This window comes from Triturus cristatus, chromosome 5_2 (genome assembly GCF_964204655.1).
Source record: "Triturus cristatus chromosome 5_2, aTriCri1.1, whole genome shotgun sequence".
Lineage (NCBI taxonomy): Eukaryota > Metazoa > Chordata > Amphibia > Caudata > Salamandridae > Triturus > Triturus cristatus.
In genome coordinates, this window is record NC_140588.1 from 730,430,552 (window position 1) to 730,443,875 (window position 13,324).

Sequence of the window (13,324 nt, forward strand, 5' to 3'; positions counted from 1 at the left end):
TCCCCCACAGTAAGGGCGTTGACGAGGAAGCACAGGACAAAGTATAATGACGATTACCAGCAAGTAATCACAGCATAACAGAGCACTGATGTGCCTTCTTAATATTGGTTACTTGCTACCCACCAGGACTTTACCACTTTCATTAATACCCTCCCAGCTCTTATCTCATACCTGCTCATGTCACCGCTGTACATTTCTACGAGTCGTACCATATCACAGCATTAATGTTGAGGGTTAAACCTGTATGCAACTTAAAGTTAGCTTTTTATTAACACAAAATGCGGCATCTTTTATTGACTAAATCCATTCCTGGACACGCCTTCCTTTATACAGCGGGTATCCCACACTGAAGATCTGACATCACAACTTTTCCTGGCTCGTTTTTTTTATTTCATGGAGCCAATATAAGCAAAGCTTTGATTTAATAAGATTCTGGACAAACACTGACATCATTCAGCGGCCGCTTATCAAAGCAGGCATCCTTCCCTGCAGCGACCATCTGGCTCGCCTCGCTGCTCGTCCCTCCTGGCTCCTGCGCATCTTCATTTATTACCTCTCAGTAAACAAGCTTCAAAGGGGCTGCTATCATCATTCACACCTCCCGTGCTTAGCAGGCAGCGCGGTGCCCATTTGCCTTGCATACCACGCTCCTTCTGGCCGGCGACCACAAAGCTGAAGCCATTAATCCAGTAGTCTAACAAGGTCCTGGGTTTCGTTAGAATGGTGCAAATATCTGCGCATATTTGAGAAGGGCATTCTCTGACCTGGAAATCTATGAATTATGGAGTGATGGTGACGGGGCACAGAGCGTAGAAGTGCCAAGACGCTCTAAAATGGTAAACTGATGTTGATGTGGGGAACATATTTGACACATGAGGATGTTCCACCTGCACCTACGTCATGTGAGTAACTCCAAAGATGTTAGCTGCCCATCAACGCAAAGTGCTTCCAGTTCCTTTTACAAAATACATCGGTGAGCTGCTCTCACACAGGCGACTCTAGGCTCTACAATGTTTCACTTTACTACCGAAGTCATTTTTGGGTTGCGTTTGCAGTTTTGTGTAGCGCAACCACAACCCGAAGGTATAGCAGCGCTTTACATGAGCACCAGCTACATTACACATGGACAAACCCTTCTCTTTTTTATTACAGTATATGCAAGTGATTAACTGGCTTGCGTGTTATTGTAACGAATGAGTGCTCTCCATCACACATATGAACAACTAAAGGCCTACGTGAGTTGACAGGGCAAATATGCCAACATTGTGGATTGTAATTGCATCGCTGCACCGTGCAATGAGGGGTTTCAGTCTCCAGGTCGGTAATAACCATGTCCACCTGTAATTACCGGTTCCCTTGCCGTGGGCTTATACCTGATTTCAGGGACATCTCTGCTACCATTTACCCCATTAATTGAGCTAATGGTAACAGGGTGTAGGGGGAGTTGGAGGAGGGGCAACGCGATGCACAGGGTGGTGGTGGGGAAGGCGGAGGTGAAGATGCAGGGCAGGCTTTGGGGCTGCTGGGGTGCCACAGGAGGTGGCCGGGTGGGGCCAGGCTGACCACAACTCCAACCCAACCTGCTTTTAATTTTACTGGGTGCAGGTGCTGAAAATAGAAAATATTTGCTCCTGGCACCCATGAATTGGTCAAGGTGTGGCAGAGGAATGGGGTGGAGGCACAAAAGGGCAGAGTCATGAAAAACTGTGTTTAACAGTCAACTTTACATTTTTTTTTTTTACTCTGCTGCCTAGAAACTGGCACTAAGGACAAATGAGACATCAAGTCTGTTCTGGCTTACCCAATTGGTCACACAGTGGCTGCATCTTAAAATATATTATGGAGTGAAGGCACTGGCCGCTGAGATCTTTGTGTGCCTAGTACTTTCATTGGATAATAATGGTAAGATAATTCTGGTGGTTCCAGGATTGATCTGTGTTTTATCTAATCAAAGTTTTGACTCTTAAAGTAGCATAAAGTGTTACAAACCAAAAGCACAGGTGCACCACACATTGAGAAAATGGGGAAGATAATGATAAAATTCATTCCCGACGTCAAAGTTATTCAAAAAAGTTCATTTTTTATTCAAAAGATTTATAATAGTTCTCATTTTAAAACAACGGAATATAAATACAATCTGTTCTTGACAACACAGCCGACGCGTTTCGTCCTTGAAGCGGACTTCTTCAGGGCATGTAATAAGGTGCACGAGTCATTCAATTCTATTCTGCAATGAGAGGAGCAATACCAATCCAAAGGTAACCGTGGTGGGATTCCCCGGATTCTTATATGTGCCGAAACTGTATATGGGCGTAATATTCTTGTACGATCACCATAGAGTTTAAAAGAAGGATGACCATGTTACATCATTCCAAGTTCTTTCAAGTATATTCTTGTTGTGTGAAAAGAGAACGGTCTTCACAGTCAAAATACGGCTGTGACGAACTCCCGACGGTCTCGATAATAACGGCTGGCGGGCAACAGGAAATGTGGAGGACCATAAAGTGTTACTGCATCTGCTGAAAAACACATTGCATAAGATGAAGATCACAGATTTGTATTCTAGGTAGATAAGTAAGTTGATCATTGCTTTTGACACAGAGATCCATATGTTGTTTGCAGTTCATACGTTGCAATCCTTATACTATAGAACAGTGAGCTCTGAATAGTCATTAAGGCGCTGCATGCAAGCTGCTAGCTATGGTGGGGTTAGAACCTTATTGTTTTTTTCTCAAGCTATCATTTTTCTTAGGTTACTACAAAGGGTTCCTTTTCGGAGTGATACTGCCTAATTGGTGCAGATAACCTCAACCACTTTTATATTCTGACTTTGTATTTCTCCCGACCATGCACTATTTAATATAAAGCCTAGCAGTATGGGCCATACATTCTAACCCTCATTGCCTTATATAACATTTCCTGCACTTTGATTTACACACTTGCATGATTTATTGTCTGTGTATAATATGTGTATGTGTGTGATGCAAAGCGCTCTGACAACCTACAATGGAATGAGTAGGTATATACAAAGCAAATAAATAAATGAATTAGTAAGTTCTATTTAAATCACTATTTGTGTAATTACTAATACAGATGCTCCTGACATTCTTACAGTGCATGCATCTCTTACTTGCAGGGGTTGAACAAAGTCAAAGCCCCGGCTCCAGTTCATAGTTTCTGTTAAATATTTCTGAAACTATAACAACCTGAGTGCCTTTGTTTCCCTCCATTGCATTGGCGTATAGGTTTTAGGCTACAGATAGCTCCCACCCAGGATTAAACTAAAACAAAAGAAGCGCTGATGAACCTAAAAATCAGGCCTTTGTTTTTGGCCCAGATGGAAGTGAAACAAGCATTGGCATAGCCAATAGGTCTCGCTTTTGGGACCTTATAAGTGTTTAACTATGCAACAGTTGCATAACTAAATACTTATAAGGTCCCAAAAGCGAGACCTATTGGCTATGCCAATGCTTGTTTGATTGGTTGCTGGAACCTTTATGACATTCATTGGCGAAGTGTATCTTCAGGCACAATAAAGGACTTTTTCTCCGTACTTCAGCCTGATCCTTGAAACAAGTATCGAGTTTTCCTTTTTAGATGATCAGAAAATGTAGTATAAGTAGGCAGATACGTATTTCTGTCCCAAGCATCAATTTAAACTGAAAATCGCACGGCACTATAATGATATATGATCAAGTCAAAGAAATTTCCTTCCCCTTGGTTGCACTACGTCTATTCGCTTTCAGTGTCAGTTCCATGGGATTTGATGAATGGCTTGGTTTTAATTTTTATCTCTTCCAGCAATACCTACGGTTTCTTTCATCATTTGTTTTCTACTTTGGAAAAACGTGTACAAAATGTTCAGCTCCTCTATATTCTTATCAGGATTTGACTCCGACTACTGCTTTAACAAGTGCAGTACATGGAATGGAAGCATACCCTACGGTGCCATTCATCTTTCTAAATTGAGTTTTTGCTCCTTGTCATCAAAGAGATAGGATTAATTGCCATCGCTTGTAATCTAAAATGAAATGTCAAGACTGAGTGAAAACAACAACTCTACGTTTGACTGGAGACAGCTTTAGATGTCTCTCAGAACTTTGATCAATGCAATGCAAAAAGAGAAATCCAGCGGTCAAGACCCAGTAACCATTGCTTGGTTAAAGTGTGACTCACAATTTTATCAGCCTATATTACAAACACTGGGTGTTGTAACTGATAGTCATGAGGTATAGAGTACTGCCTTTGTAATGGCATACACTCACATCAGTTATTTGTTGAAACAATAAAGTGCTTCCAATGTAATGTATGGACAGTGACTTGTACGTTTCCTACAGTGGGGGCACATAGGTACCATTTATGTCAATGGTCATTGCCCAAAGGTTGGAAATGCAGCATTGCTGTAGGCAAACGGGACGCTAGCAACATCACTGACTTGAATATAATTCAAAGACACCAGCACACAGTACAAGTATGCTTGAGAACGCGGGTTCTCCATTCCCTCACTGCTACTTGCCTGTGCTCATTTTTACCACTTTGTTCTGCTCCCTTGTTGCTTCTGCTTATCAATCACGGACTGCCAGAAGGAAGTGTTTACCCAAAGCTAGCATAGCTGTGGTTGTGATGGATGCCCCTCTGACAAATAGGTGATACTAAAAAGAACAACTGATAGACAGAATGTTGGACAATGTCAAACATTCACCCCAGTACAGAGATCTGGGCCTAAATCCATAGTTTTTTGCTCCCCATGCCATTCCAGTTAAAACCCAGCCATATGCAAACCAGTCTTGACCCTATTCCCCATGGGAACAGTCCAGCCCGAACTGCCAGGCCAGATTTTCCCTGGACTAGAAAATAAGCATATTAGGACCGGAGTTGGGGTTTCACCCCTCATCAGCCAGGCTAGCTTGACTCAAGTGGCATGGAGAGCACAGGACCCCCGTCAGGGCACACCCATCCCACTAGGGTGACAAATGTAAAAAGAACAATTCATGGACAGAATGTTGAACAATGTCAACCATTCACCTTAGTACAGAAATGAGTTCCTAAATCCATCGCTTTTTTGCTCCCCATGCCATTCCAGTTAAAACCCAGCCATATGCAAAAAAGTCTTGACTCTGTTCCCAGTCCAGCCTGAACTGCTAGGCTAGGTTCTCCCTGGACTGGAAAACAAGCACCCTAGGACCGGTTTCGGGTTTTCATCCCTCATCAGCCAGGCTAATTTGACTCTAGTGGCATGGAGAGCAAGGGACCAACGTCTATGCATACCCGTCCTACTCAGGGTGACAAATGCAGAAAGAACAATTGATGGACAGAATGATGAACAATGTCAAACATTTCACCCCAGTACAGAGATCTGGGCATAAATTCATCGTTTTTGTTTGCTCCTCATGCCATTCCAGTTAAAACCCAGCCATATGCAAATCAATCTTGACCCTGTTCCCTGTCGTCCCAGGATGCTTGTTTCGGGTCCAGGGAAGTCCTGGCTTGGCAGTTTGGGCTGGACTGTTCCCATGAGGAACAGGGTCAAGACTGATTTGTGTATGTCTGGGTCTGAACTGGGGTAGCAAAGTGAGCTAAAGAACGATTATGGATTCAACCCAAATCTATGACTGGGGGTGAGTGTCTGAAAAGTTTCAGCTCTTTGGCCATCATCTCTTTGTGTTTGAATAGGTGATATCAGACACTGCAAACAGGAAGTGTGGGATGATCTAGCTAGTATTCTCAAGTAGAACACACTAAGGTGATAAATGTTAGGGAATTCTAATTGAGTCAGGGGAGTCTTGGAGACTGATGGCTGGATTTCATATAAGGTCTTTTAAAAAGATATCCCAGTTTGTGTCCTCTTTGGCATGCGTAAGACACCACAGGAAGCATGTGAGATCACCTTCCCTCCAATCCACCAGCAACACATGTTGCCAGGCATCTTTTGGGCCACCAGATCATATGTTAACAGCAGGGACATTTTTACTAAGCTTCTAGAATTTGTTAACTGGACTTGCCTCCCCAACAGCATTATCGCATGGAAGGATATTGGGGAGGCAACTCTTTACAGATGAAAGGATATAATTCACTTCAAGTAACTCATCATGTGCAGAGTGCCTTCCACTTTTTGAGTAACTAAAGCTGAACTTGCTCTTAGGTTGCAGGGTGCAAGATAAGTATTCGATTCATGTCACCCATGATAATATTTCTCAAGGAAGGAGCCAGCAATCTATACACAAGAGCAAGAAATGCACTGATGAGTAGCATGAAAACCTCATGTCTGAAATATGTCAGAGCCTCCAGGCATCTTCCGATCTTAGCATACCATGACCTGAATCTTGGCTACATTGTTAGCATGTCCAGAGACAGGTTTTGATTTGTCTCTGCTTGGCTATAGTGTGAGGTTGGGATCACCGTCCCATATGATCGGATTGTGTCAATCTTTCTGCACATTGTTGGGTTGAAAAAGGCTGCAATGTCTATATTTGGTCCACGCATGTTTGTAAAAGTGACTGGTTTGTTCAGTATTTTTCATTACATAATATGATACCTCGTAGGAATGTAGGATCTGACTGCATAGTTACCACCACTTTTTGCCTGGTATTTTGCTGGTTTTTGACTAGCCTGACTGCTAATCAGGACCCCAGTCTATCTGCTTTCTCCTTAAAATATTATGCCATGTACTTTGGTACACTCCATATTGGATCCTGGGTACCCTTATAAGTCCCTAGTATATGGTACCCATATACCCAGGGCATAGGTACCCCAGAGGCCTCCCAGGGGCTGAAGAATGTATTATGCCACCCATGAGGGGCCATGCAAAATGGAACTACAGGTCTGCCATTGCAGCCAGTGTAAGCTGGTGCTTGCACCACTTGCTTTAGATATAGGTTCACTTTATCTATGGGTCACTAAACTTAAAACTTATAAGTCACCCTTATAGCAGGCCTTAACAATCCTGAAGGCAGGGTGCTGGGTTTTACTTGAGAGGGTGCCCTGCATGAGCAGAGCCCCTCTGCAGCACTCGGAGACCATTCTCCTGGGTGGTCTGTGACTCAGCCAGACATATAGGTAGATGTGCATTATAACCTTGCGGTAAATGCTATCTCAAAAACGGCTGAAATAAAACGTGTTTAGTATCGAACACTTTGGAATCATACCTCCACACCGGTAACCAGTGTGGGAAGTATGATTCCACCCTTCTGAAGCAAGCTTCGTGGGGTCACTGGTCTTTCCGTGCCAGCTTTCTTGACCCGTACAGCACAAAATGGATGCTGCCGACCAGAGACACGTTTCTGCCCTCCTGCTGCTGAGCCAAGCTTGAGCAGAGGAAGGCAGCACAATAGGCATCCTGTCACAGGGAGTGACCACCTCCCAGACAGGATTTAGTGTATTGGGGCTGGGTGGGTGCACTTCAAAAGTGCCTGAAAGTCTGCACCCTGGGCATATTTGGTGTCCCTGTGCATAGTCCAGCTCAAACCAGTTCTGAGAGCCGTAGGCTTCTCCTCTGATGCGAAATTGGACAAAGGACATGGGAGTAACCTCTCCTCTGTCCTGACCCTCCCCTAGGAGGGTCCTCTGAATCTGTCCACCCCTCTCCTGTGGGTACATGAGGGCTTACCTGGCTGGAGGACCTTAGATTTTACATGGACAAGATTCTGTAACAAGAAACCACTAACCTTAGACCGTCTGGACACTCTGGACTTCGCTGGACTTCAACTTGGCCCAACTTCGTCTCCCTCTCTGTCCAAAGCATTGTCTGTGCCCTTGCACCATACAGGCTCCATGCGGGACCTGTGGACCACTAAGGACAACTGAAGAATCTCCCTTGGGGTAAAGGAGTGAGTCCCCTGCATTTGCAGGCACCATAACGCAACTGACTGCTCTGCTGATCCTGAGCTCCTGCAGACTCCAAAGGCTCCAGCAACACAGGAGGTTGGTTCCACAGTTCCTTGAGGTTGATCTGCCCTCTCACTAAGTTTGAGGCCAGTATCTCTTGTGGGGACCGCATAACGTGAACCCCTGTGCGCCACGTACTTTTGCAAGTGCACATGCTTGTTGGCAATTCCTGATCTTGTGCATTGGACTTTGTGTAGTCCTGATCCTGAGCAGTATTTTCACCAAAGAACTCTGGCCTCCTCACACTGAGTGCTCCATGGGCTGGTACTTTGTGATCTTGCTTGAGGTCCACTCCCGCCTCTTGGTCATTCCACCTGTGGATCCTCTTGAGGGTCATCTTGATTTCTATTGGGCTTCCCTGGTTACTCCAGATGTGCCCTGACTCCCCATTGCTTGGTGAGTCCCCTAGACCTTGCTGGCCTACACTGTAACTTGCTTGACCTTCCTGCGTGGGTTGCTGTTGCCAAGGTTTGTTGGTGCTTCAGCTGGACACTGACCCCTCAGCACTCGACATCCTTGGTGGGACAGTTTGTATGTTTATGTTTATGTTTAGATGCGTGTATAGCGCTCGAATGCTGAGACGTCTTGGCGCTGGGGTGTGAGAGCAGGGAAAAATGAATTGTGATTGAAAGGCCTATGCGGCTGTGAACAGCCGGGTTTTCAGACTCTTCCTGAAAAGCTGGAGGTTAGGTTGAAGCTTCATGGGGAGTGTCAGTTTATTCCAGAGCTTGGCCGCAAAGTGGGTTATTGCTCGGCCCCCCATCTCACCCGTCTTATCTTTGTAGTTTTAATGAGACCTTAGCTAGCCGATCTGAGAACACATGAAGGAACATACGGTGTAAATAGTTTTTTAAAGTCCTCAGCACCGCCCCCATGAATTACCTTATGCACAAGGTTTAAGGATTTAAATTCTATGCGCTGTTTAATGGGCAGCCAATGAAGTTATTTAATTCCAGCCGAGGTTGGCTGTACTCTAGGTATGCCCAGTAAAAGTCTTGCTGCGGCGTTTTGCAGGGATTGCAATTTTTGCAGTTGGTATTTATCGATTCCCAGGAATAGAGCGTTACAATAATCTAGTTTGGATAGAAAAAGAGCTACCATCACTGTCTTCTGTAGCTCTTGAGGGATGAATGGAAAACATTTTCTCAAGATTTTTAAGAGGAAAAAACACGATGAAGTTTACAGCTCCTGGTTGTCCTCAACTTTTCCTGGACATCGTGGCTGCAGAGTCAAGCATCCCTTCTTCGCATCTGAAGCACCCGACATCGATGGACATTCATTTACCGAGTCCCTGGTCATCCTGAAGTGACCCAGACTCTGTCCCCTCTGCTTTCAGTTTCCTTGCATCACGAATCCACTCTTGGATTCCAACGGACACTTGCTTCCTTCAACGCAGAACTCTTCTTTGAAGCCCTCCATTGAAAATGACGGAGGTTTACAACACCACTCCAGGCCTATGCACTCGGCTCTTCTGGGATAGGTAACTCGGGTACTCCGGTATCCACGGTTGGGGTGGCTCTCCAACCTCCTAAGTTCCAAAGGGTTTCCTCGAAGTCTACCGAGAAGGGTCCTTCAACTCTAAAATTGTAACCGCCATTTCCCCCATAGAAATGTATGGAGTCCGTGGTCGTGTTAGCACCCTGCACCCGTCCTCCATGGGGTCCCTTTCAACTCACCTGGGGTGGTTCCTTGGTGTTCCAGCGATTTTACGTGTTGTAGACTCTGTCTTGACTCCAGTCGTGGTTCTCATACCACTATTTTAGTATATGGTTTCGTGTCCCCCTGGAGCCCACTGTGTATTGTGCTACTCACAACTGTTTCTTTGCTAAAGTATTGTGTGCTCTGTGTTGTATCCTCGTGTATTTTTATAACTACTCTGTGGTTCTCCTTTCATTTGATTGATACTAGAGGCAATATTTTGGTAAAACTAGCTGCTTTACGTTCCTTCAAGATTAAGCCTGAAGGCTGCTCTCCACAGCAGCCACTAGTATAGCTTTCTAAAGGTTATGTTTGACCTCATGCATCATAAGGGTCATTTGGACTGGTGCAAGGTGCCCACTTTAATTAGTGGACAGCATATACCAGGTCAACTTCTCACATACCTACCCCATGGGACTGCGTATATCGCCTCAATCTTAAAGTCAAGTGTCTCACGGAACATGATGCAGGCTCCCTAGAGTATGACGCAAAGTATCTTTTCTCATCCATTTGTGGGCAAAGCATACCTGTTGTTATGGATTGAATCCAAGGGAAATCGGAAACTTCCCCAGACATTGCTTCCATGGATGCTGTACCACAATCCCATAGAGTGGGAGTGGTAGGCCCGACTCAATCCACCTCTTCAAATATAGAAGCACAACCAAAATTAAAGCTCTCAAGAAATAAAAATAAAATAGCGGCCTAGTTTAAATGTGAAAGATGACTAGCACAGAATAAGATTTAACAAATGTTAAACATTCAAATGCCCAAATGGGACCTACTGGGAAAATTTATTTTGCCTCAGGAACCCCCCACTCAATAGACATGTAATACATTAGAAGGGAACCGGGGATCCGGATCGCAATCACACTAGCTGTTTTCATTGAATGGCCCAGTGCAAGTTAATCCTACCACAAGGGTCGGACTGGCCATAGTGGGCACCGGGCATTTCCCCGGTAGGCCCCCAGGGTGGGAGCTGGTTGTTAGAGGGCCGCTTTGGCAGCATAGCTGCAATATCTGCCCCTGTAACGAAATAGGCTGGGGGGGCCCGGCCGAGTACTTTGCCAGGGAGGTTTTGGTTTCCAGTCTGGCCCTGCCTACAACAGCACATGACATAGTCATAGCTGATATACACAGTATTCTATCACGGCTAAATGGCACCAATATTCTCTCCACCCTTCACCTAGAGCCAAAGGGGGAATCCAATACGCAATGCCACTAAGTCTCCTAATCGAGAGCATGGAAAGTCATTATTGGAAGCTGGGGAACCTGGCATAAGCAATTTCTATGATTTGAAACTTAACTAATACAAAAACAAGCATATACCAAAGAAATAATTAAAGTTTAAATGTTTTGATTAATTCACAATCAAACATATATTTGCTTCAAATATTCAGTTTTGCTTCTTTATTTGTATAGACTCTATTAATTTTAATGTATTAATTTTAATATTATTTAATTTTTTGAAACTATTGCAGGTCCCCTGAGTAGGCCTTGTGGACTCCCAGGTGTTCTCTGACTCAAGATTAAGAACCACTAACATTTGTACCGTTTGACGAATCTTCACAAAACCTTTTCTTTAAAAAACCTTGAACCACCTCAGATCCTTCCTGGAAGGTTTCACGGTGATAGGTCAAGCGGGGGCAAGAAAAGGGGAAGGTCCCAAAACACAATTTCCTCATGCAATTTCCATAGGGAATTGTAGACAGAGCTACAGCTAAAATGACAAAACAGAATGACACTAAATTTGGCACAAAGTTGCATCTCTACCCATAAAGCATGCTTTTTGTGATTTGGTTGTAAATCCATTTGGTAGTTTTGGAGAGATTAAGGTCAATAATTTCTAGATTTATTGACAGTTGCGCTGAAATTCAAAAAGGCAAGAATGCTGATTTGCTGGAGCATCTTTTTTGGAGCAAGCACTTTTATTGGTTGGCCACAACATGAACAGAAATATTGTGATAGCCAGTACAGGACTGTTAGACCTGGCATCCTTGGCGTGGTTTTCCCTTACTTTTTTGCCTCTACCTCCTATATTTGTTATGCTATGCTGGATCTCGTTTTTGCTGGTTTAGATGCTTTGGGCACTTTGCCCCTGCTGATCACTGTCAAAGTGCAAGTGCTCCCTGTATAAATTATTATGGTGATTGGTTATCCATGATTGGCGTATTTGTCTTACCAGTAGGTCCCTAGTAAAGTGCACTAACTGTGCCAGGGCTGGTACGTCAAATGCTATTTGTGGGCCTGCCGCACTGATTGTGCCACCCACATAAGGAGCCCCAAAGGAGATGTCTCAGGCCTGCCACCGCAGTGCCTGAGCGCAGTTGCTAACTGCCATCTTGACCTGACAAGTGCGCCCACTTGCCAGGCCTTACCTCACCCTTTCTGTGCACATAGGACACCCCTATAGCAGGCCCAAGGTACCCCCCTGGACAGGGTGCAGTGTATGTGGACGGTAGGACATGTACTGATGTGTGTACCATGTCCTGATAGTGAAATACTGCCAATTTCGTTTTTCACTACTGAGAAGCCATCTTGCCCATAGGACAGAATGGGGAATGCTGTGTAACATATGTACCTCCATATCTTCCCATAGGAGTGAGATGGCCCATTGGAGTCTGGTATCCCTGAACTCAGAGTTTAATAACACATCTTTTAGTAAAGGTGGTTTTTAAATTCTGTGTTTGAAAATTGCACTTTTAGAAAGTGGCTATTTTCTTGTTCAACCTTTTCTGTGTGCCTCTGCCTGTTTGTGAATTGACTGTCTGATTTGTGAGTGACAGGGGTTTGGCTGGGGTGGCTCCAGGAGTCTGGGGGAGTCCGCGCTAGGCTGAATAGACCTATCTGCATTTGAAGTGGTGGGAGGAGTAGCACCTGGGTCTGAATAGGGCTGTGCCTGCCTGACACAATGCTGGCTCCACCTCCTGCCGTGTGTCTGATGGCCCTGGCCCCCACTCACAAAGGAAGAAGATGTGCACTGGCAGAGTGCGCCCAGAACTGGTTTGGACTGGGTCCAGGACCCCTCACACATAGCGAACATGGGGTATAAGTATGAGAGCTGAAACCCCTGAAAGTAGACTAGGAAACTTTGTGATCAAGAAGAAATCCCTGCCAAAGATAACAGCTGAAGAAGACTGAGGAGAAGTGCTGCCCTTGCTGTGTGTCCGGGGTTGACCTGCAGTTTGCTGTTTCTGCTAAGAAGAGGACTAAGGGACTATTCTGCTGTGTGCTTTGTCCCCCTGCTTGAAGAGGAACTGTGGTGTGTGCTTTGTACCTCTGAAGTGAAAACGTCTCCAAGGGCCTGAGAAGAGCTGGCCTCCTGTTGTAGAAACTCAGAGATACAAAAGTTTCTAAAGATCTTGAAGCTTGCACTTTCTGAACAGTGCTCCGCTTTCTATACTGCCTCTGAGTATAGCTGTGTGCCCAAGGACGCAACTGGTGCCTGCCGTTAAGCACGCCTTGCCTGCAAGTCTTTCTGCCCCCAGGGTCACCGAAAGCGCTGTGTGTTTCACCGCCACCAGCCCATGTCTGGAGGGAAGAGCTGAGGGCCTGTATTTCACCACCGCCAACCCCCGATCTCCAAGAGTGCTGCGTGCCTGCTTTTCACCGCCGCTGCTCGAGTCGACTGCCCGAGGCCGGGATCGCCAAAGAAGGAGCCGCGTCAGAGCCGGAGCGGTTACGGAGGGTTGCCTAGCAACCAGGGCTCCTCTACACTGATCAGCTTTTGCCGACCGGGAATGCC